The sequence below is a fragment of the Pleurodeles waltl genome, chromosome 9 (assembly GCF_031143425.1).
Source record: "Pleurodeles waltl isolate 20211129_DDA chromosome 9, aPleWal1.hap1.20221129, whole genome shotgun sequence".
NCBI lineage: Eukaryota > Metazoa > Chordata > Amphibia > Caudata > Salamandridae > Pleurodeles > Pleurodeles waltl.
The window spans coordinates 20356323-20381615 of NC_090448.1; the positions used below are offsets into that span (position 1 = coordinate 20356323).

The 25293-nt window shown below is 51.2% G+C and overlaps 1 protein-coding gene across 1 annotated transcript in view; it reads right to left on the reverse strand.

Moving 5' to 3' along the window:
• CAMK1 (calcium/calmodulin dependent protein kinase I) overlaps nt 1-25026 on the reverse strand; it is a 355059-nt gene extending 330033 nt beyond the window's left edge. Inside the window, exon 1 of the mRNA XM_069206148.1 lies at nt 24838-25026. The gene's annotated coding sequence lies outside the window, so the exon portion shown is untranslated. The remainder of the gene's footprint in view (nt 1-24837) is intronic.
• Between the last annotated feature and the right edge of the window lie 267 nt (nt 25027-25293).

The window sequence follows — 25293 nt, forward strand, 5'->3', positions numbered from 1 at the left end:
GATAGTGAACAGTCGCCCAATGGTCAACGACCGGAGGAGCTGGAGACCAGACTGAGACTATGAAGTGGAACGGAAGGGAAAATTTATCTAGGTACCATAAACATACATATGGCAAGAAAATCAGAAGGGGAGATGTGATGGGACATGAGGTGTAGAGCAAAAAAAGTAGGGCGCCTAAAACTGACCATAGGGGAGTTCAACATGAAGGAGGGTGGGAGGATAGGGAGAGGAGACGATTGGTTTGTAAATGAAAATGTCACTTACCCAGTGTACATCTGTTTGTGGCATCAGTCGCAGTAGATTCGCATGTTATGCAATAGCTCGCCATCTGGTGTTGGGCCGGAGTGTTACAAGTTGTTTTTCTTCGAAGAAGTCTTTCGAGTCACGGGACCGAGTGACTCCTCCTTTTGTCTCCATTGCGCATGGGCGTCGACTCCATCTTCGATTGTTTTTCCCCGCAGAGGGTGAGGTAGGAGTTGAATTGTAGTAATAGTGCCCATGCAATGGAGTGACTAAGTATGCACCTATTTAAGGTTGAGATGATACATATATAAATAGTTGAAGGTAACTTCCAAACTGCTACAGGCTCCCGGGGAGGTGGGTGGGCACATGTGAATCTCCAGCGACTAATGCCACGAACAGATGTACACTGGGTAAGTGACATTTTCAGTTCGATGGCATCTGTCGCTGTAGATACGCATGTTTTGCATAGACTAGTAAGCAGTTATCTCCCCAAAAGCGGTGGCTCAGCCTGTAGGAGTGGAAGTAGTCTGAAATAATGTTCTTAATACGGCTTGACCTGCTGTGGCTTGTTGTGCGGATAACACGTCTACACAGTAGTGCTTGGTGAATGTGTGAGGCGTAGACCATGTGGCTGCCTTACATATTTCTTGCATTGGGATGTTTCCTAGAAAGGCCATGGTAGCACCTTTCTTTCTGGTTGAGTGTGCCCTTGGTGTAATGGGCAGCTGTCGTTTGGCTTTTAGGTAGCAGATCTGGATGCATTTAACTATCCATCTGGCTATACCTTGTTTTGATATTGGGTTTCCTGCATGAGGTTTTTGAAATGCAATAAATAGTTGTTTAGTCTTTCTGATGTTCTTTGTTCTGTCAATGTAATACATCAATGCTCTTTTGACATCTAACGTATGTAGTGCCCTTTCAGCTACGGTATCTGGCTGTGGAAAGAACACTGGAAGTTCCACTGTTTGATTTAGATGGAACGGTGAAATGACCTTTGGCAAAAATTTAGGATTGGTCCTTAGGACGACCTTATTTTTGTGAAGTTGTATAAAAGGTTCTTGTATAGTAAACGCCTGAATCTCGCTTACTCTTCTTAGGGAAGTAATGGCGATGAGAAATGCCACCTTCCAGGTTAGGAACTGTATTTCGCAGGAGTGCATGGGTTCAAAAGGTGGACCCATAAGTCTAGTTAGGACCACATTTAGGTTCCATGAAGGAACAGGTGGTGTTCTTGGTGGTATAATTCTCCTAAGTCCCTCCATGAATGCTTTAATGACTGGTATCTTATATAGGGAAGTTGAATAGGTAGTCTGCAGGTATGCAGATATTGCTGCAAGGTGTATTTTAATGGAAGAGAAAGCCAGGTTAGATTTCTGTAAGTGAAGCAAGTAACCCACTACATGTTCTGGAGTTGTGTGTAATGGTTGTATTTGATTAATATGGCAGTAGCAAACAAACCTCTTCCATTTACTTGCATAGCAGTGCCTGGTGGATGGCCTTCTGGCTTGCTTTATGACTTCCATACATTCTTGGGTAAGTTGTAAGTGCCCGAATTCTAGGATTTCAGGAGCCAGATTGCTAGATTCAGCGATGCTGGATCTGGGTGTCTGATCTTTTGGTTGTGTTGTGTCAGCAGATCTGGCCTGTTGGGCAATTTGATGCAGGGTACTACTGATAGGTCTAGCAGCGTTGTGTACCAGGGTTGCCTTGCCCAAGTTGGTGCTATTAATATGAGTTTGAGTTTGTTTTGACTGAGTTTGTTTACCAGGTAAGGAAGGAGAGGGAGAGGAGGAAAAGCGTAAGCAAATATCCCTGACCAGTTCATCCATAGGGCATTGCCTTGGGACTGTTTGTGTGGGTATCTGGATGCGAAGTTTTGGCATTTTGCGTTCTCCTTCGTCGCAAACAAGTCTATCTGAGGTGTTCCCCAGAGTTTGAAATAAGTGTTCAGAATTTGGGGGTGAATTTCCCATTCGTGGACCTGTTGGTGATCTCGAGAGAGATTGTCTGCGAGTTGATTTTGGATCCCTGGTATAAATTGTGCTATTAGGCGAATTTGGTTGTGAATTGCCCAACGCCAAATTTTTTGTGCTAGCAGGCTTAACTGCGTGGAGTGCGTCCCCCCTTGTTTGTTTAAATAATACATTGTTGTCATGTTGTCTGTTTTGACGAGAATGTATTTGTGAACTATTATTGGTTGGAAAGCTTTTAGTGCTTGAAAAACTGCTAGAAGTTCTAGGTGATTGATATGCAGTTTTGTTTGATGTACGTTCCATTGTCCTTGTATGCTGTGTTGATCGAGGTGTGCTCCCCACCCTGTCATGGAAGCATCTGTTGTTATTACGTATTGTGGCACTGGGTCTTGGAAAGGCCGCCTTTTGTTTAAATTTATGTTGTTCCACCACAGAAGCGAGAGGTAAGTTTGGCGGTCTATTAACACCAGATCTAGAAGGTGACCCTGTGCTTGAGACCACTGTGATGCTAGGCACTGTTGTAAGGGCCTCATGTGCAGTCTTGCGTTTGGGACAATGGCTATGCATGAAGACATCATGCCTAGGAGTTGTAACACCATCCTTGCTTGTATCCTTTGTGTTGGATACATGCGTTGTATGATGGTGTTGAAATTTAGAATTCTTTGTGGACTTGGAGTGGCTACTCCCTTTGATGTGTCTATTATGGCTCCTAGGTATTGTTGTACCTTGCGCGGCAGAATGTTGGATTTTGTGAAGTTGACGGTGAACCCGAGTTTGAAGAGGGTTTGTATGATCTGATTTGTGTGATTTGAGCACTCTATGAACGAATGGGCCTTGATTAGCCAGTCGTCCAAATATGGGAACACATGTATTTGCTGCCTTCTTATGTGTGCAGCGACTACCGCTAGACATTTGGTAAAGACTCTTGGTGCGGTTGTTAATCCGAAAGGCAGTACCTTGAATTGATAATGTATTCCTTTGAATACAAACCTTAGGTATTTCCTGTGCGATGGGTGTATTGGTATATGGAAATAAGCATCCTTGAGGTCTAAAGTTGCCATGTAGTCGTGCAGTTTTAGCAATGGTAATACTTCCTGTAGTGTGACCATGTGAAAGTGGTCTGATTTGACGAAAGTATTCACTACTCTGAGGTCTAGGATTGGTCTCAGTGTTTTGTCTTTCTTTGGTATCAGAAAGTACAGTGAGTAAACTCCTGTGTTTATTTGTGTGTTTGGCACTAGTTCGATTGCGTTCTTTTGCAATAGTGCCTGCACTTCTATCTCCAGGCAATTGGAATGATGTTTTGTCAAATTCTGTGCTTTTGGTGGTATGTTTGGAGGGAATTGTAGAAATTCTATGCAATAACCATGTTGGATAATTGCTAGAACCCAAGTGTCTGTAGTGATTTCCTCCCATGCTTTGTAGTACTGACTTATTCTTCCCCCCACTGGTGTTGTGTGGAGGGGGTGAGTGACATGTGAGTCACTGTTTAGGAGTAGGGGTTTTGGGGCTCTGAAATCTTCCTCTATTTCTAGGGAATTGTCCTCCTCTATATTGTCCCCGAAAACCTCCTCTATACTGTCCCTGGTAACTGGACGGTGTTGCCTGTGAGGTGCTGGCTTGTGTGCTCTGACCCCGAAACCCCCCTCTAAAGGGTGTTTTACGAAACGTGCTGTAATTTCCTCTGCTCTGCGGGGAGTAGAGTGCGCCCATGGCTTTGGCAGTGTCTGTGTCTTTTTTGAGTTTCTCAATCGCTGTGTCCACTTCTGGGCCGAACAGTTCCTTTTCGTTAAAAGGCATATTGAGAACTGCTTGCTGAATCTCTGGTTTAAAGCCAGACGTTCTGAGCCATGCATGCCTTCTGATAGTTACAGATGTATTAATTGTCCGTGCAGCTGTATCTGCAGCGTCCATGGAGGAGCGGATCTGGTTGTTAGAAATGGTCTGTCCCTCTTCAACCACCTGTTTTGCCCTATTTTGTAGATCCTTGGGCAGATGTTCAATGAGATGTTGCATCTCATCCCAATGGGCTCTGTCATAGCGCGCAAGTAGGGCCTGGGAGTTCGCGATGCGCCACTGGTTTGCAGCTTGTGCTGCGACTCTTTTACCAGCTGCATCGAACTTGCGGCTTTCTTTATCTGGGGGTGGTGCATCTCCAGATGTGTGGGAGTTGGCTCTTTTTCTAGCTGCTCCTACAACGACAGAGTCTGGTGGCAGCTGTGTAGTGATGAAAACCGGGTCCGTAGGAGGCGCTTTATACTTTTTTTCCACCCTTGGTGTGATTGCCCTACTTTTGACCGGCTCCTTAAAGATTTCTTTTGCGTGCCGGAGCATAGGCAGGCTTTGGTATGAGCTGTGGGTGGAGGAGAGTGTGTTGAATAAAAAATCATCCTCGACCTGTTCTGAGTGGAGGCTTACGTTGTGAAATTGTGCTGCTCTGGCCACCACTTGAGAGTACGCAGTGCTGTCCTCTGGTGGAGATGGCTTCGTAGGGTATGCCTCCGGACTATTATCTGACACTGGTGCGTCGTATAGGTCCCATGCGTCCTGATCTTGGTCACCCTGGCTCATGGTGGTGTGAGCTGGGGAGTGTGATGGAGTTTGTGCTGGTGAGACGTTAATCACGGGCGGTGGAGAGGGTGGTGGAGTAACTCTTTTCACCACTTTTGGTTGTGGTGTCTGTTCAGTCTGGAACTCCAACCTTCTCTTTCTTCTAATAGGGGGAAGGGTGCTTATTTTTCCTGTCCCCTGCTGTATGAAAATACGCTTTTGCGTATGGTCCACATCCGTTGATTGTAGCTCTTCCTCAAACCTATGCTTTTGCATTTGTGAGGTTAGCGAGTGCTCTTCTGTATAAGAGCCTGAAGCTGGGTCGGTTGCAGCTTGTTTCGGTACCGAAACCCTGTCAGCGTCCTTTTTCGGCTCCGAGGTGACTTTTTTCTTTTTCGGGGCCGAAACCTCTCGGCGCCGATCTTCGTCGGGCCCGCTGTCTCGGCGTCGAGCCGTGTCAGCACCGGCATCTCGGTGTCGACGCTTGTCTCCAGCACTTTCTCGGTCCCGAGAAGGCTGTGTGCCGGTGTCTCGACCGGAGTCGGACGATCTCGGCACTGTTTGGGCCTTTTTCGGTGCCGACGGTCGGTCACCGAATTTATGGGTGGAGCCATGGCCGGATGGCAGTGGCGTCCCCTGGGCCTTGTAAATCTTTCTCTGTGTGGTTTTCGACGTCTTACTCACGGTTTGTGTATCGTCGAATCCTTCGGAGTCCGATTCTTGAATCGAGAAGGTACCTTCCTCTTCTTGTTCCTCGAACTCCCGTTGGGCTGTCGGCGTGGACGCCATCTGAAGTCTTCTGGCTCGACGGTCTCGGAGTGTTTTTCGGGACCGGAACGCACGACAGGCCTCGCAGGTGTCTTCGTTGTGCTCAGGTGACAGGCACAGGTTGCAGACCAAGTGTTGGTCTGTGTAGGGGTATTTATTGTGGCATTTGGGGCAGAAACGGAACGGGGTCCGTTCCATCGGCGTTCTTCAGCACGCGGTCGGGCCGACCAGGCCCCGACGGGGGATCGAAAAAACTACCCCGAAGGGCACCGGAGCTCTTCGATCCTTCGACGCGGTGTTGAATCTAACTACGCCGAACCCGAACGCAACAATACCGACGAAAATCTTCCGAAATTTAGCTATTTTTCCGTTCCGAAACTCGGAGCGACAGAAACACGTCCGAACCCGATGGCGGAAAAAAAACAATCGAAGATGGAGTCGACGCCCATGCGCAATGGAGACAGAAGGAGGAGTCACTCGGTCCCGTGACTCGAAAGACTTCTTCGAAGAAAAACAACTTGTAACACTCCGGCCCAACACCAGATGGCGAGCTATTGCATAACATGCGTATCTACAGCGACAGATGCCATCGAACATTCATTTTCAGAGTTTGGTTTTGGGTAAGGACATGCTGAAGACTGAAATCACCATGTGCTCCATCCTCGTCCTTGCTCCCTTGCAAAAAGGTCCTTTAATTTGCAGGGATGATAAATCATAAGGACCTCAGTGGCATCAGTGTACGGCACTCCAACTGGTGTCTGTAGTCCCAGACTGCAGCATGGTAGATCACTGCTATTTTGTTCCCATTATCACTTCTTCTTGGTCTCTCTTGGTAACTTAAGAGAGAATGGTTGCAGGGCTGTGTTTCAGGTCAACTTCAGCACCTTCTGATGTCAGAGCTGACCCAACGCCAGGTAAGACTGTACCTAGCACCCTCTATGTCCCCGGGCAGGGATGACTAGATTCAGGAGCCTCTGTGTATCCTAGAACGATGTTTGACTCCAGGAACTGTGCCAATTCCCTCATCCTTCTGTGGACTAGTAGGCTCAACCACAGTTAAGATGGAACCCAGCGTAATCCATGTCTTTGTACCAGACTACTTGCTCCATAGGGCGCTCGGTATGACCAATACCGGCAACTTCTGTGTGCCCAGTCAGACTTGACCCAACACCTTCTATCCTGCCTCCCCCATCAGAGGTGTAACGCAGGACCTTCCGGCCCCTCAGTCCTTCAAGGGGCCCTCTTTCAGCCCAAGGCCTATGTATATTTGTGAGATACGGGAGACTCAATGGCCCATCATCACATTTTACAGGGGGGCCTGCTCATTTTGGGTTACACTAGAGTCCTCCGTCAGTGCCAAGTGAGACTGTATCCAGGACACTCTTCATATGTTGCAAGACTCACGCCAAGCAGGCCTATTACCTGCACCACGGAGATGATCTCACACACTCAGTGTCCGGTAGAGTCATTATGAGAGCAACTTGTACATGTCCTGTCAAACTGGAAGCCAGGTCGGGTGTTACTAGCACAATCACTGCCTCCTGGCACATTCAGTATCATGCCCAAATGTAGCCACTATCATACACATGTCCTGTCAGACTTGACGCAAGGTAGACCTGCACCCAGCATCTTCTACATATCCCGGCAGACTCTCACTGAGTAACAATGTAACCATCATGTTGTAAAGCCTCGAGGTGACTCAACACCTGCTAACTCTCACACCAGACCTTATGCATGTTCCGGCAGACTTGATGCAAGGTAGAACCGTACCCGGCACCTTCTACGTATCCCAGCAGATTCTCACTGATTAACAATGTAACCAGCACTTTGTGAAGAAGTGATGTGACTCAATACGTGGTAACCCCACTACCAGCACCTAACGAATGTGCTGGCAGACTTGAGGCCACTTAGAACCATACCCAGCATCTTCTACGTATCCCGGAAGACTCTCATCGAGTAACAACGTGACCATCATGTTGTAAAGCCCCAAGCTGGCGCAACACCTGCAAACACTCCTACCAGCACTTTATGCATGTCCTGGCAGACTTGAGTTACTTAGAACTGTACCCAGCACCTTCTACGCATCCTGGCAGACTTTCACAGCGTAACAACGTAAACAGCACTTTGTAAAGGCATGAGGTGACTCAATACCTGGTAACACTCCTATCAGCACCTAACGCGTGTCCAGGCAGACCTGACACCAGTTAGAACTCCAACCATCACCGTGTAAACATCTTTTGACTTCACTCCACCCTTAAGCTCCAGGCAGACTCACGCATGGGAACAGGCATCTTTGAGTTTGTGGGCGAGGTCGCATGCTTGAATGACTCTGTTATGCTTTTTAATTACATTTTGCAGCTTTTTCCCACACCACAACTAGTAACAACAAGCTCATGCTTTTCATAGGTACCAGTAGTGAGTAAAAGCAACACCAAAACATGAGCACTCAGTTATCCAGTATCAAACCCCGTTGGTCATTGGCTTCTACAGAGTCAGCACACAGAAAGAGAAGCTTTGCTCGTCAGCTGTTCATAAGTAGGTTGCCTCCTTGTGAAACTATTTCTGTCCTCCATCCTGTGAGCGCCAGTGATTCCCAGCATCACGACGAACGGCCAAGGAGTCAAAACTAGTGCTTGATCCCTGGGTCTACTCAGTGGCCAGCACATCAAGTCTCTTCCTCCACCCACTGGCCCTCCTCCGCCTCACTGGGGTTAGGATGAGGGTAAAGCTCACCCTCCACCACACACATCTCCAAGTGGTCCTGCTCACCACATCCAAGAAGCTCCCTAGACATCATCTCACCTGCCCCTGGACCACTCAAGTAGATCCCAGTGAACACCCAGACAACATCCTCCGCCCAACTATCAGAGGCAGCAATGGCAGGACATAAACCATCCCAGAAACAAAACACAACACTTCCAAACTGGGTACAGCTCTAATTAACCAACAAAAAGATACTCACAGCTGATGAAAGGGACGCAACCTCTTACAAACCTAGGAACCCAGGTGCACAATCAGTGCCCTCTGAACATCCACGCAAGAATGAAATAACTCTCCTTCAGAAGAAACCTCAAGTGCCCCCTTCCCCAGAAAACCTGCTCCTTCACCAGGCGGTCCCAGGAGTGGTCGGGTTGGCACTAAGAGTGGCCGGATCGGCAAAGAGGCACTACATGCAAGTGCATTCATTTATTCACTTATTGGAGCTCTGGAACAGAGATCGCCATCATAAACGATGAGATGTCTTTCTGCTCCACCAGTCTCACTGCTCAGAAGCCTCTCAGATGAGGAACCATGCCAGCTAATTTGACACCAGATAAGCCAAATAGGGTGGCAGGATTGTGTGAGAAGAGGCGCTATTGCTCAAACTAATTGCCTTCTCATAATCCACCAGAGTTGACACAACTCACACAGTATTTGGACCATTTGTAGACCGAGGCTAGGATCCTGCCTGTACCTCTTGCTTGTGCAAGGATCAGTACACAGGGACACGTCGATTTGATCCGCATTGCCTGATGATCATTTCAAACACCAGATGTAGAGGAATTCACCAAAGAAAGAAGGACCCTACCTGTTTTTCATGTGAAGAAGAGCATGGTACTGAGTTTGGTGTGAGAGTAACTTCAGTTTAGGAACTAGCAACGCGGAACGCAGCTGGGATGGGGCAAAATGCAATTTCTTACCATACATTGCCTGGATTGGTCATTTTTATGGCCTGACTTGACATCACAGCTGTCGCCAGACAACAATGTGAGAATCACCAGGAGAAGGGGCTTTGGCTCCGCCCACATGTTGAGATCCAGGAGTACATGTTTTGACTGGGCAGACGTTGTGTGCTTTCACAAAAAGACTGCTTGCCTTCACGCAGCTGTGACCATTTTGTTTAATTGTACAGCTGCTATAAGATTGAACTTTCAGGGGCACACTGACATTTTAATGCTATTAAAGTAGCTTAGATAACTGGATCATTTATGATGTGTTGCTCTGCCAGAGGCACAGATGGAAGGATGGCACTCATTAACCTTCATGGATTTTTAGGTCTGGCTCGACAGTCAACTGTCACATGACCTTTTTACCTACACCAATATTATACTTCAGTTCTTTGCTTCCACACAAATACATAACCATTCGCATGCTATCTCCTTGTAAAGCTTCACAGTTTCATACAATATTCATTTAAAGCCAGACCTATTGGCGTTGCCAGTGCTTGTTTAAACTTCAAGGTTTGTTGCTTTGTCTCTCTAGGGCAAGTCGATGTAGATCATGCAAGGATCATTGTGTCCTGAAACTTCTCTCATTGTTAAATAATGTGAAAAATGTGGTATTTCAACAAGGAAACTGTTCAAGCAGTGTTAACAGAGACCTTGTTCTGGGGATTTTCACGCCCGTTTCACCCTCATGTAAAAGAACTCGCACAATCTAAGCCGATGTTGCAAAGTGATGTTATCTGAAGTTCACATCAGTGCTGCCTTGTGCCCTGCTCCAGGGAAGTAACTTAAGGAGGAAATCCTGCAGCAAAAACAAGTTCAGCTCTGCAACTCATTCCTCTTCGTGGGGCATTTGAAAAACAAAATATGCAAAACAGCTTAAACACCCGCACCCCGCGTAGTGTGGCATGCCCCACCCATGTTATTCAGTGTTGGATCCCTCTAATATGGGATCTTCAATCTGTGATCTTTTATTGGCAGGACACTTAGGGCCTGATTTACAAAGGTAAAGTTAGACTTTTGATCCAAAAGTCTAGCTTTACTACTTTTCTGTATTCACAAAGGTAAGTTACGATTTGTGCCTTTACGTTCCGACACTGGGTGAAATCTCTGCACTTGGGGCAGAACCTCCACCCTCAGGGCGGAGATCTATCCGGAGTGCGGAGATTCCACTCCACGTGCAGAGTGTAATCTCTGCACTGGAGGTGGAGATTCCGAACGAGGACGTACAGATAGAACTCGTAACTTACCTCTGTGAATACTGAAAGTCGTAAACTTAGAATTTACCAAGTTTACTTTTGTGAATCAAGCATCCTAAGGAGCTGACTTATTGTCTGAAGTATAGTGTCTGCACCCCACTCCGCCAGCTTAAGACGAGTGGGCAGGGCTTAGTTCACAGTAGCCACGTTTCAGAAACTGTCACAGGAAGTCCCGCCTACATGTGCTGCAGACTTCCTCCCTCTCCCCCCTGGTTTCAATCCATAAAGAAACTAATAAAGCAGCAGAAATGCAGAGAATGAGCCTAGTGGAGGAAGCCAAGGCTTCCACAAGATAAAATATGTTATAAACACGTGACTGTTCAGCACAAAAAGATACTTTCCAAGCCAAAAACCTCCTCTTCACCCAGTCCTCCTAATAACAGAACCTCACAAGTTGAGGCTGATGAATTTGGGAAGATCTTCATCGGAATAATGAAAATATAAGCCTCCGAGCCTTCACTGCTTCAAGAAGCTTTGGCAATGGCAAGAACCCGACAATCTCGGACAGTTAATTTAAGACTCACCAGCTTCCAATTGCATCTCATGCATGCTCGGGTTGTGGATGCCGTCCCAGAAATGATCCTCCCAATAGTACACACCTCCACCACTTGCCGAGGGTCCAGGACCAGACTGTTGATGAGAGGAAGCAGTGACTGAGCTCCCAAGAACCCACTGTGGGCCCATCTGTTCACATACACTCATCTCATATCAATCAGTGTTTGTAAAGTTCTTCAAATCACTATTGAAGGTATCCATGCGCTGGGTTTGCTGGGCTCAGTCAAAAAGCCAGGACTTGAGTCACTTTCTTAATTCTGCCAGCAAAGGGGGGGATGTCTGGAGGTGGAGGGGAAGGTCTTTTCAGGACTTGGACGATTGGTGGAAGGATTGGCGGTGGTTGATGGATGCTGGTCCTAGGCCATGGAGGGCTTTCTAGGCGTGTGTCAAAATCTTGAATTGGCATTTTTTATGTACGGGGAGCCAGCGGAGGTTCCTAAGGTGTGGGGTGAGGTGCCTCAGTTTGGGCGTGCTGAGGATGAGTCTGGCCGCTGAGTTCTGTGTCGTCTGGAGTCTCCTCGTGAGTGCTGTGGTGGTTCCTGCATACAGTGCATTGCCGTAGTCCAGCCGGCTGGTGATTAGGTCTTGTGCGGATGAAGAGCCATTTGAAGATTCTTCGGAGCGTGCAACGTGTGTGGAAGCAGGCGGAGGAGACTTCGGTGCGTTTGCAGTTCAGGATAAGGACGAGCTTGTGTCACTGGTCCGATGGTGTGAGAGTGGCTCGGAGTTCGGCAGCCCACCAGATGTCATTCCAAGGGGAGGCGTTGTTGCCAAAGACCAACACACTGAGGCCAGTCTTGGACCCTGGATGAGGGTTATAGAGAAGCAAAGCAGCAGGGACCATGCTCTTTAAGCCCCACTTCCCCCCCTTGACCCTGCAATGAGGCAGCTGCCTTGGGGTTTCAGGGAGATCCGCTCTGAATCATTGATGAAGGTCATGTCACAAGGAGTGCCCTCTAGATCTCCCAGCACCCACAATTCAGCAAAGCAGGGGATCCCCTAGAGTAACTCTTGACCCGAGCAAACGGTGGAGCAATTCTGCTGCTGAAGGATAGTCCCTTCAAAACAGTTGAAAGAGTAAGAGTGGCCCCCGAGACAATCCACGTGGCGCCCCTTAAAAGTCAGATCAGACATATAAGACCTTAAGCTCTTTCTGCTTCGCTGAAGACACCTGACCTCTGAAGGATGAATGGCCGAGTCTGAGTTACATGGCAATGAAGAAAGATAAATAATAACAAATAAGAGTAATGAACATTTCATGGAAATGGGGTCTCATGGTATAGTGTATGTCTAATAGTAAAGAAAAAATAGTAACACGCAGCATAATTAAATTGTGATTATTTATAGTTCGACCATTTTAGGTTGGAGTTACAAATAGGATTACAGTTTAAATATGGTTTGTTTGATCGTTTATATGTTGTGTAAAGTATGTGTCCCCCCGCATCCTCAGAAGCAAGTCAGAAGGGCGCTGCTTCTCCTACGGCACCGCCAAGACCTGGAATGAACTACCTCAACCCGCCAAGACCGCCCCTTCGCTACTCCCGCAAGAAACTGAAGACCTGGCTGTTCAACTCAGAGCGCCGCCTGATCTACATTTTTGGTCTAGCGCCTGGATACCTCACAGGTGATAAGCTGCACCATACAAATCGACCCACATAATATAACACATCTTATTTTGGTTACTTCGGGGCGCTTGATTGGTGGGTGAGTGGATACACACAAAGACAAGGTGGGTACCTGTGCCTGCCAGTTTCGATAGTTCAGTTTTCAAAAATGCTCCGGCTTAAACCAGTGGGTCTCAACCTTTTGACTTCTGCGGACCCCCCCACGTTATCATTATTGGAACCTTGAGACCCCCACTGAATCATTATTGGAATCCGGGGACCACCCCATTGAATCATTACTGGAAGCTGAGGACCCCCGGCCTAAACGTTGTGGATGATTTGAACTGCAAAACAATACAGAACAAGCATTCATCAAACACGTACAGAACTGATAACACATTTTATTTAATTTGGAAACAAATATAAATAAAAAAATAAACATTTTAATAGGAAGGTTCAAGCTTTTCTAAATTCAATTGAAGCCACACATCATCCTTGCTGTATTCTGTTTGACGCACCCGCGCGGCTCCCACAAATCAACCTAAAGATAGTAATTTAATTTTTAGGCTCCAATTTAAAATTCCTTGACATTTACAGTGCGTTTTAAAATTCAGTTGTACAGAGCGTCGCCCCCCCACCAGCAGCAGCCGCTGCTGAGAGCTGCGCTGCCTGCTGAGGGGACGGAGGAGTGGCGCGGCGCAGAGGTACGTGGTTTATTTTTTATTATTAACCCCCCCCACCACACGCCGCCCCATCTCTTTTAACCCCTGCAAGCAGCGACTGGTTTTACATTTAGCCACTTTATTAATCTGTTAATATTGTTTAATTTTCTAAGCAATCACGGACCCCTCCCCCCCCCCCCCGAGGAGGCTGCCTAGATCTCCAGGGGTCCCCAGACCACAAGATGGGAACCACTGGCTTACAATGAAGTTTACATGTTATGTTTATGTTTTTTGTTGAATATACGGTTTTGTTTGGGTGTACAGCTAGGATAACAGTGCTTTGTTTCAATTTATGGTTTAAGTTTAATTAAGGTTCTGCATTTTTTTTTTTTTACAAATGCTTGACTGCAATTCAAACCTGCGTCCTGGAGATACCTGCAGCAGGAACGGAACCCACTGAGCTACATGATACCACTTCACCGGAACTACAGTCCACCCAGCATCCGGCTTCCGAGCTGCACCCCAGCCAAGGGTGAGAAGGACGTGCCTGGAGCCCAAGTGAGGGGCTTTAATGCGCATGCAACAGTAAACATAAAGGAAGGCACAGGGACCCTGGCACGTCGCGCGGTGACTGCTGGGAGACGCACAAGCAGCACATCTGTCACTGCTATGGAAAATAAAAACAGGGGAAACAATGGGGCCTTTCTCCTCCGTGCAAACACAGCCCTGGTGCAGACGGGCAATTATCATTCCGCTCACTAAAGGGTTTACTTGTCTGAGTCCGCAGGGAAACAGGAATTTGTGTCCGTATCTGATGCTAACCCTAATCCCGGCCCTAACCTTGACCCCAACCTCCAGGCCTCACCCTCAGCTTGACCCCACCTTCCATCCCAAACCTCAATCTCCAACTCTGACACTAATCCCATCGGGGACCACGACCCCAATTTCCATCCCAAACCTCATCCTCCAGACCTGACACTAATCCCTGCCCTAACCTCGACCCCCAAGCCTGACCCACAACACCGATCCTAACCGCGCTCCTTAATCTGACCCTAGTCCCAACCCCGACCCTAACCTCGACCCCCAAACCTGACCCACAACACCGATCCTAAACGCGGTCCTTAATCTGTCCCTAATCCCAACCCCGACCCTAACCTCGACTCCCAAACCTGACCCACAACACCGATCCTAATCGCGCTCCTTAATCTGACCCTAATCCCAAACACGACCCTAACAACCTCTGACCCCAACCACAACACTGAGCCTAATCCTGGCCCTAACCTTTATCCCAATGGTGACCCTGACCCCAACCCCAGCCTTAACCTCAACCTCCAGCCCTGACCCCAAACACAACACTGACCCTCAATCTAGTCCTAACTCTGACCCCAACCTCGACCCGAACCTCAACCTCCGACCCTGACCCCAACCCTGACCCGAACCTCAAACTCCAGTCCTGACCCCAACCCTGACCCGAACCTCAAACTCCAGTCCTGACCCCAACCTCGACCCTAACCTCAACCTCCGACCCTGACCCCAACCCTGACCCGAACCTCAAACTCCGACCCTGACCCCAAACACAACACTGACCCTCAATCTAGTCCTAACTCTGACCCCAAACACAACACTGACCCTCAATCTAGTCCTAACTCTGACCCCAACCACAACACTGATTCTAAACCACAGCAACCAAAGACTGTTTTATCCTTAAGTCTTACTCGGTGGTGTAACAAAGGCCCCCGTAGCCCTCACGGTGCAGGGAGGCCCTGGGCTCCAGCGGCTACCCCCTCAGCGCAGTACTGAGGCCTGAGAGCTCCTGAGTACGTCCGTACGGGGTCCCTCCATGGACCCGCTCCAGTTTCTCTACACCACAGCTCGTACTAGGGACCCAGACCCCAGACATCTGTCCCCAACGTCGGCAGACCCCTTGTAGAGGTCTGAGGGAAGCAGGACTGAACACGAAACACAGGTAAGTCATGCATGATCCCAAGGTGGACATAAACCACCCCACTGTCAATATCCTGGAGACCACACATCTGAACCAATCCAGGGGATTACCCTGGTCAGACTCTTCCACCCGCCTGACCCAAGACTGACCCTACAACTCACCTGAGCTGTAATCCCAACCCCTAACTCGAATACTAACCTTTAACCCCTAACCCTAACAAGAAGATTAAGGCCCGAATCCTACACCAGGCCGGGGTCCAAATCTGACAACTTGAACCCTGAACTTTAAAAACAACACAGCTAAATCTACGTAAAACTAGCCAAGGGGCAACACCTGGCGTAAACCTATGACTCACGATTGTACTCAAACTTCACGAAGGGCACGAGTCTCAAAATCATGGGCGCATTTACCTCTGTACATTTATTCTTGGAGCGCAATCACATATTTTAGAACTTTCAAAAAGTCCAGGAGTACTCGTGTGTGTAAGCAGTTACACCTGTTTGAAAGTATTAGGTGTGAATTTACTCATATGTCAGTGTTCAACAAAAGTTTATTTGCACAATTTCTTTTTTAACCCTCTCCATGGGCAAATGGGGGAGGGGTAATTCTAAGCATGGGGAAACCACAGAACCTACACCCCACCCAATTTTCAAGGTGCTGCCCCCCCCATTCTTACACTGGATGGAGTTTTACTCCTCCCCCTCAAAGAAGTAAATCAAAAACTCTACTAAGTCAAAAATAGGTTGTGAATATGCACATGCTCTCAAGTGAGTGTGGGCCCGATTCACAAAGACTTACGAATCCTAAAGTTACAAGTGCGGCTTATCCACAGTGATGGTGGATTATCATCACTTGGGCAGAATCTCCGTACTTGGGCAGAATCTCCGCACTCGTGGTGGAACCATCGCACTCAGGGGCAGAATGTCAGCCCTTGTGGTGGAATCTCAGCACTTGTGGTTGTACCATCCCACTCGGGGTGGAATCTCTGCACTCGTTGTACCATCGCACTCGGGGTGGAATCTGTGCACTCGTGGTTGTACCATCCCACTCGGGCGGAATCTCTGCACTCGTGGTTGTACCATCCCACTCGGGGTGGAATCCAATCTCTGCACTCGTGGTTGTACCATCCCACTCGGGGTGGAATCCAATCTCTGCACTCGTGGTTGTACCATCCCACTCGGGGTGGAATCTCTGCACTCGTGGTTGTACCATCCCACTCGGGGTGGAATCTCTGCACTCGTGGTTGTACCATCCCACTCGGGGTGGAATCTCTGCACTCGTGGTTGTACCATCCCACTCGGGGTGGAATTCGGGCTGCGCTCGTGGTTGTACCATACCACTCGGGCGGAATCTCTGCACTCGTGGTTGTACCATCCCACTCGGGGTGGAATCTCTGCACTCGTGGTTGTACCATCCCACTCGGGGTGGAATCTCTGCACTCGTGGTTGTATCATCCCACTCGGGGTGGAATCTCTGCACTCGTGGTTGTATCATCCCACTCGGGGTGGAATCTCTGCACTCGTGGTTGTACCATCGCACTCGGGCGGAATCTCTGCACTCGTGGTTGTACCATCGCACTCAGGCGGAATCTCTGCACTCGTGGTTGTACCATCCCACTCGGGGTGGAATCTCTGCACTCGTGGTTGCACCATCCCACTCGGGTGGAATCTCTGCATTCGTGGTTGTACCATCGCCCTTGGGGCAGAATCTCTGCACTCAAGCGGGATCTCTGCACTCCTGGTTGTACCATCACACTTGGGCAGAATCTCTGCACTCATGGTTGTACCATTGCACTCGGGGCGAAAACTCTGCACTCGTGGTTGTACCATCCCACTCGGGCTGCACTCGTGGTTGTACCATCCCACTCGGGCGGAATCTCTGCACTCGTGGTTGTACCATCCCACTCGGGGTGGAATCTCTGCACTTGTGGTTGTACCATCGCACTTGGGGTGGAATCTGTGCACTCGTGCTTGTACCATCGCACTCGGGCGGAATCTCTGCACTCGTGGTTGTACCATAGCACTCGGGGTGGAATCTCTGCACTCGTGGTTGTACCATCGCACTCGGGGTGGAATCTCTGCACTCGTGGTTGTACCATCCCACTCGGGCGGAATCTCTGCACTCGTGGTTGTACCATCCCACTCGGGCGGAATCTCTGCACTCGTGGTTGTACCATCCCACTCGGGGTGGAATCTCTGCACTCGTGGTTGTACCATCCCACTCGGGTGGAATCTCTGCACTCGTGGTTGTACCATCCCACTCGGGGTGGAATCTCTACACTCGTGGTTGTACCATCGCCCTTGGGGCAGAATCTCTGCACTCGTGGTTGTACCATCACACTTGGGCAGAATCTCTGCACTCATGGTTGTACCATTGCACTCGGGGCGAAAACTCTGCACTCGTGGTTGTACCATCCCACTCGGGCTGCGCTCGTGGTTGTACCATACCACTCGGGCGGAATCTCTGCACTCGTGGTTGTACCATCCCACTCGGGGTGGAATCTCTGCACGTGTGGTTGTACCATCTCCCTCGGGCAGAATCTCTGCACTCCTGGTTGTACCATCACACTCGGGGAGGAATCTCTGCACTCGTGGTTGAATCATTGCACTCATGGTAGATTTTCCGCAATTGTGCCGGAATCTCTGCACTCATGGTTAAATCATCGCACCCGGGGCGGAATCTCTGCACTCGTGGTTGTACCATCGCACCCGGGGTGGAATCTCTGCACTCGTGGTTGTACCATCGCACTCGGGGCGGAATCTCTGCACTCGTGGTTGTACCATCGCACTCGGGGCGGAATCTCTGCACTCGTGGTTGTACTATCGCACTCGGGGTGGAATCTCTGCACTCGTGGTTGTACCATCGCACTCGGGGCGGAATCTCTGCACTCGTAGCAGAATCTCTGCACTTGTGGATGAACTACCACACTCGGGCGGGATCTCCGCACTGCAATGCTCAGTGTGGAGATTCTCCCCTGAGTGTGGGCACTCAGCACTCGTAACTTTATGAGTCATAAGTTCTTTGTGACTCAGGGCCTGTGTATTTACTAATGTTTTTAAAGCATCCAGGCGTCCAAGGTACCAGAATAACATCTATGTAATACTATGTGTGTGTAAATTGGGTTAAGTGTGTACATTTCCAAAGTTTCAACCACAAAAGGTGGACTTGCACTCAAACCACGTCCACTGTGAACTTACACTCAACTTAAGCTGGTAAGTGCCTCTCTGAACCAGGTCCTAAAGTTCTAAGCATCACTTCACCCCCCTCATCAGACCCACAATGCTAACACTACATCTAGGGCTCTGCACCTCGCTCTCATCTCTGATGGAAGTGTGCATTTAGTGCACTACAACAGGGTTCCCAACCTTTTGACTTCTGTGGACCCCCACTTTATCATTACTGGAACCTGGGGACGCCGATTGAACCATTTTTGGAATCTGGGGACCCCCCACTGAGTCATTACTAAAAGCTGGGGACCTAATCTGTTAATATTATTTAATTTTCTAAGCAGTCGGGGACCCCATGAGGAGGCTTCACAGACCTCCCCCCCACCCCCCCAGGGGTCCCCGGACCACAGGTTGGGAACCACTGCACCACGACACTGCTTGAAATGTGGTCACAATATTTCATCTGCTAGCCTTTGTGGACGCCCGTGCTGATGTACATCCTAGCTCCCTGATCACAGAAGATGTTTTCCGAGGCGCTAAATTCGGTCCTAGGGTTATCTGAATATTTGCACTCAATGTATATTGCGCTTACATTGTTTTCCACGTCTCACTGCTATGCGGGGTTGTCTAGTTTTCTGTGTGGGTGTGTGCAGAAGGCGATGCTCTTCAGATGTAGCAGAGTTTCTTTATCGCATTAGCCAATAAAGTTTTTTTAAAAAAAAAACGTTTGAGGGTGTAACACGACCCACACCACACTGCGCTCTCCCTTTGCAGTGACCATCAGGAGACATACAGAAACTCGGTGTTAGTGGGATCTACCTCGGGAGGATAACGCGTCGAGTCGGCCCTCCGGGCGGATTCCGCAGTTCGACCTCTGGCCCTCCACCCACTGAGGTACCTTACGAGTTTGCCTGATGCCTTCGGAAACAGCTGTGACAAGAGGGGGGCCTCCTGATTTGGTGACAAGACACACTCTCTTGGTGATTACTGAAGGGGGTCTGTTCATTATCCACTCCCCCCACATCTCGTGTCCTCTTCACCAGAGATATATAAATACTCTGCCCCCCATCACCTTCACCCTACAGGTGAATGCACTTGATGCATGAAGGACAGGCTCTCAGGTGGGGGCGGGGGCCTCACGTGGGGCAGAGGGGGCGCAACACACCAGGCCACGCTCGCCCCATCGGGCTCCCACTGGGGCAGAGGGAATAGAGTTACCAGGACATGGGCAGGGCGGGGCACCACGTGGTGGTGAGAGGGTGTATTACAGACCGGACCATGCTCTCAGGAGGTGGGGGCACACATGGATACACAACAGACAAAACTCTGAGGGGGGGGGGGGGAGGCACACAGAGGGAATACAACAGACCAGACCATATCTCAGGTTGGGGTTGTCACACATAGGTACAGAGAGAGGATAAGAGACCAGACCATGCTCTCAGGAGGTGGGGGCACACATGGGTGCAGAGGGCGCTCTACAGACCAGACCATACTCTCAGGTGGGGGGGCACATGGGTGCAGAGGGCGCTCTACAGACCAGACCATACTCTCAGGTGGGGGGACACATAGGTGCAGAGGATGCTCTACAGACCATACTCTCAGGTGGGGGTCACATGGGTGCTCTACAGACCAGACCATACTCTCAGGGGGGGGGGGGGACACATAGGTGCAGAGGGCGCTCTACAGACCAGACCATACTCGCAGGTGGGGGGCACATGGGTGCAGAGGGTGCTCTACAGACCAGACCATACTCTCAGGTGGGGGAGAACATGGGTGCAGAGGGTGCTCTACAGACCAGACCATACTCTCAGGGGGTGGGGAGCAAACATAGGGAATACAACAGACCAGACCATACTCTCAGGTGGGGGGCACATGGGTGCAGAGGGTGCTCTCCAGACCAGACCATACTCTCAGGTGGGGGGACACATAGGTGCAGAGGGTGCTCTACAGACCATACTCTCAGGTGGGGGGCACATGGGTGCAGAGGGCGCTCTACAGACCAGACCATACTCTCAGGTGGGGGAGCACATGGGTGCAGAGGGCGCTCTACAGACCAGACCATACTCTCAGGTGGGGGAGCACATGGGTGCAGAGGGTGCTCTACAGACCAGATCATACTCTCAGGTGGGGGGCACATGGGTGCAGAGGGTGCTCTACAGACCAGACCATACTCTCAGGTGGGGGAGCACATGGGTGCAGAGGGTGCTCTACAGACCAGACCATACTCTCAGGGGGTGGGGAGCAAACATAGGGAATACAACAGACCAGACCATACTCTCAGGTGGGGGGCACATGGGTGCAGAGGGTGCTCTACAGGCCATAGTCTCAGGTGGGGGGACACATGGGTGCAGAGGGCGCTCTACAGACCAGACCCTGAGATTGTGGGGGGCGGGGGCACACATAAGGAATACATCAAACCAGCCTATACTCTCAGGGGAACACATGCGGGCAGAGGAAGCAAGGAGAAGTTGGTGGGGCGGTGGGGGGTGGGGGGTAGAACAGGACATGCTCTCGGGGGTATGTGGATTGAACACGGCTGACCTGTGACCTCGGATTCTGCCCCCGCCCCGCCGCTCTCTCCTCTGATGCTCCGCAGTGACTGGCAGGCAGGATGCTCAGAGACAGCTCTGTGACAGGATGTCGGTGGGGACAGGAGGGTGGAGATGGGGAGCCCCATCCGACACCCCGGGGGCTCCAGATAACTGACAGGGGCGCAGGGTCTGCCCAGCCTATAGGGCACTCGGTGCCACCAGGGCTGGTCTGTGGGGCAGGATGATTATGGGACCCTTTGGGGTCTCCTGGGTCGGTTTTTTACTTATGATTTCTCTGATATGACCACAAACAGTGTCTGCAGCAGGCACACGTGCGTGTGGTCTCTCATACCACGGAACTGGCAGACAGGCTTCATTCTGACACGCAGGGTGTAGGACTCCCTCTATACAAGGAGGGTGAACCTCCGCCCCAACCTCAACTCTGTGGCAGTAGGGTCAGGGGGTGCAGGACTGTAGCTCTGTGACCGGAAGAGGTCGCTGGGCCTGGGTGCCTGGCATGCAGACTGCAGGACTCTGTCACATGAAGAGGTCACAGAATAAGGGGGTCTGAAATGCAGGGTGCAGGACCCTGTGACAGGAAGAGGTGACTGGGTCAGGGTGACTGACATGCAGGGTGCAGGCCTGCAGCTCTGTGACAGGAAGAGGTCACTGGGTCAAGGGGTCTGAAATGCAGGGTGCAGGACTCTGTGACAGGAAGAGGTGACTGGGTCAGGGTGAGTGACATGCAGGGTGCAGGGCTCTGTGACAGGAAGAGGTCACTGGGTCAGGGTGACTGACATGCAGGGTGCAGGACTCTGTGACAGGAATAGTTCACTGGGTCAGGGTGACTGACATGCAGGGTGCAGGACTGCACCTCTGTGACAGGAAGAGGTCACTGGGTCAGGGTGACTGACATGCAGGGTGCAGGACTCTGTGACAGGAATAGGTCACTGGGTCAGGGTGACTGGCATGCAGGGTGCAGGGCTCTGTGACAGGAAGAGGTGACTGGGTCAGGGTGACTGACATGCAGGGTGCAGGACTGCAGCTCTGTGACAGGAAGAGGTGACTGGGTCATGGTGCCTGACATGCAGGGTGCAGGACTCTGTGATAGGAATAGGTCACTGGGTCAGGGTGACTGACATGCAGGGTGCAGGGCTCTGTGAGATGAAGAGGTCACAGGGTCAGGGTGACTGACATGCAGGCTGCAGGGCTCTGTGACAGGAAGAGGTCACTGGGCCAGGGTGACTGACATGCAGGGTGCAGGGCTCTGTGACAGGAAGAGGTCACTGGGTCAGGGTGACTGACATGCAGGGTGCAGGACTGCACCTCTGTGACAGGAAGAGGTCACTGGGTCAGGGTGCCTGACATGCAGGGTGCAGGACTGCAGCTCTGTGACAGGAAGAGGTCACTGGGTCAGGGTGACTGACATGCAGGGTGCAGGGCTCTGTGACAGGAAGAGGTGACTGGGTCAGGGTGACTGACATGCAGGGTGCAGGGCTCTGTGACAGGAAGAGGTCACTGGGTCAGGGTGACTGACATCAGGGTGCGGGGCTCTGTGAGATGAAGAGGTCACAGGGTCAGGGGTCTGAAATGCAGCCTGTATGGCCCTGTGACAGGGGTCACAGTCTGAGATGTCTCCAGGGACTGTGGCTGATGCATTAGAGGGTCACAGTGACCCCCCCCCCCCCCCCGCTTTCAGTGTCCTGATTGCTGTAGTGCAAACACCCCGGTTATCTCTGCTCTCACACTGTACAGCATGCATACAGCTCCTGCAGAAGGCACCCCCTTCCCTCGCAGTAGGGCCACATCGTGCAGACCCCAGATAAGGCTCCCGGCGCTCGTTTGCAGCTGCCCGTTTTCCTTGTGCATCCGGACACCACAGGCAGCTACAGTCCCCAGCTCTGTCCTCACGCCTGTGCACTGTGCAGGGTCTGTCGGTTGGAAGGCACCAGACACTTCTGTGCATCACTTCATAGGTGGCTGAACCCGACCCCCATGTCGCGATAGAAACAGGCACTTGAGACAACCAGAGAGTTACAATCTCACAGCTGACACCGACATCCTTTTAAGGTCGACAACCTGAGGCAAATCTAGTGCTAAGAGCTTTGAATTCACGTCCCCGCAGTGTAATTCTTCATCTCTTAGCGAGCAACACCCGTTGTTCACAGCGCTTCGATGCAGAATATGTGCGGCTTTAAGAGCTACATAGAACAAACAACTGCTCTAGGCCGGGTCGGAAGCGCAGGAGACCCGGAAGCAAACAAGACACAGCAACATCTGTGTGTAATCTTCAAGGCTGGAATGGAGGGGGCGTGCGTCGATGCAACTCGGGGAGATGGCATCTCAAGAGAGACTTCTCAGAGGGAGCCCCCCTCTGGAGAGATGGGCAGCATGACAACTGAGAAACCACAGCTCCATCCGGACATACATGCATTGGTGCTTCTAGTAACTAGGGGGCGCACACATGGACCGCCCCCTCCCCCACAGGCACACACATTCAACGCTCCGGGGCACACACTCCCCAATCCATGGCGCACACATTCCACCCTCCAGGGCACACTTTCCACCCCTCCAGGGCGCACCCCCACCCACTTCCTGGGCTCACACATTCTCCCCTCCAGGGCACGCTGAACCCCCCTACAGGGAGCACCCATTCCCCCCTCCAGGCACACACACATCCCCCCATCCAGGGCACACACATTCCCGCCTCCAGGACACACATATCCCCCCATCCAGGGCACACACTTTCTCCCACCAGGACACACATATCCCCCCATCCAGGGCGCACACATTTCCCTCTCCAGGGCGCACACATTCACCCCTCAGGACACACATATCCCCCCATCCAGGACGCACATATCCACCATCCAGGGCGCACACATTCCCCTCTCCAGGGCGCACACATTCTCCCCTCAGGACACACATATCTCCCAATCCAGGGCGCACACACTCCCCTCTCCAGGTCGCACACATTCCCCTCTCCAGGTCGCACACATTCCCCTCTCCAGGGCGCACACATTCTCCCCTCAGGACACACATATCCCCCCATCCAGGGCGCACACACTCCCCTCTCCAGGGCGCACACATTCTCCCCTCAGGACACAAATATCCCCCAATCCAGGGCGCACACACTCCCCTCTCCAGGGCGCACACATTCTCCCCTCAGGACACACATATCCCCCATCCAGGGCGCGCACACTCCCCTCTCCAGGGCGCACACATTCCCATCTCCAGGGCGCACACACTCCCCTCTCCAGGGCGCACACATTCTCCCCTCCAGAACACACATATCCCCCATCCAGGGCGCGCACACTCCCCTCTCCAGGGCGCACACATTCCCCTCTCCAGGGCGCACACACTCCCCTCTCCAGGGCGCACACATTCTCCCCTCCAGAACACACATATCCCCCATCCAGGGCGCGCACACTCCCCTCTCCAGGGCGCACACATTCTCCCCTCGAGCACCTTAGTCGGTTTGTAAGAATCACAGACAGACAGCTCGGCGGATTGCGCGCCTGCTGCAGAGACGCGCCTACAGCTCAGATCTCTGTTTTCAACCATCTTTTCATCCTACCGAGGTGGAGAAAATGCGCCGACCCGACGAGGAGCAGTAACACGATTATATAAGCACCATTAGTCAGATATAAAGGATGCGAAGAACAGGGGCGGAGTCCGGCGCACAGCCTGCTTTGTTCACCAGGGGTCCAAGGGGTATTTCAGAGGAAGTTGGGGTGCGGGGGTGGTAAGGGGGTAGACACACCACACCAGTCATCTCTGCATCTGTTCATACATATGAGCCATCATCATTTCAAGACACGGGGGTCCCGGATGCAGCATCCCAGACCTGATATCTGTGAGGATTATATCCAGCCTCACCTGCTTCGGGGCGCTATGGCTCCGCCCTGCCTCCGGCTCCCTCCAGGTGTGAGCCTCCTTCCCTCGAGGGTCCTCCCCCGATGTGCAGGTGAACCTCGGCCCCTCCGGTGCATCCAGCGGGGCTGTGACCCCCTCCCTGAGCCCCACAGCGCACCAGTTCCCTCTGCCTTGTGCTCAAACACCAGCACTGACATCACTCGGGCTGAGATGGACTTTCTACCTCAGGGAGGGACCAGTGCCGCAGTCAGCCAATCAGAGTCCAGGGGGATGGGCCCCGCCAGGAGGTGTGATTAAACTAAATTTACACCTTCCCTGGGGGAGGGGCAGGCGCCGTTCATTCACAACCACATGCACCGGGCTGGGAAGGCAGGTGCTACAGAGGAGGGGACGGGCAGACATCCAGGGAGGCCTGAACAGAGCCTCCCGCTCCGTTAATGGACCTGGCGGCGTCTAAGC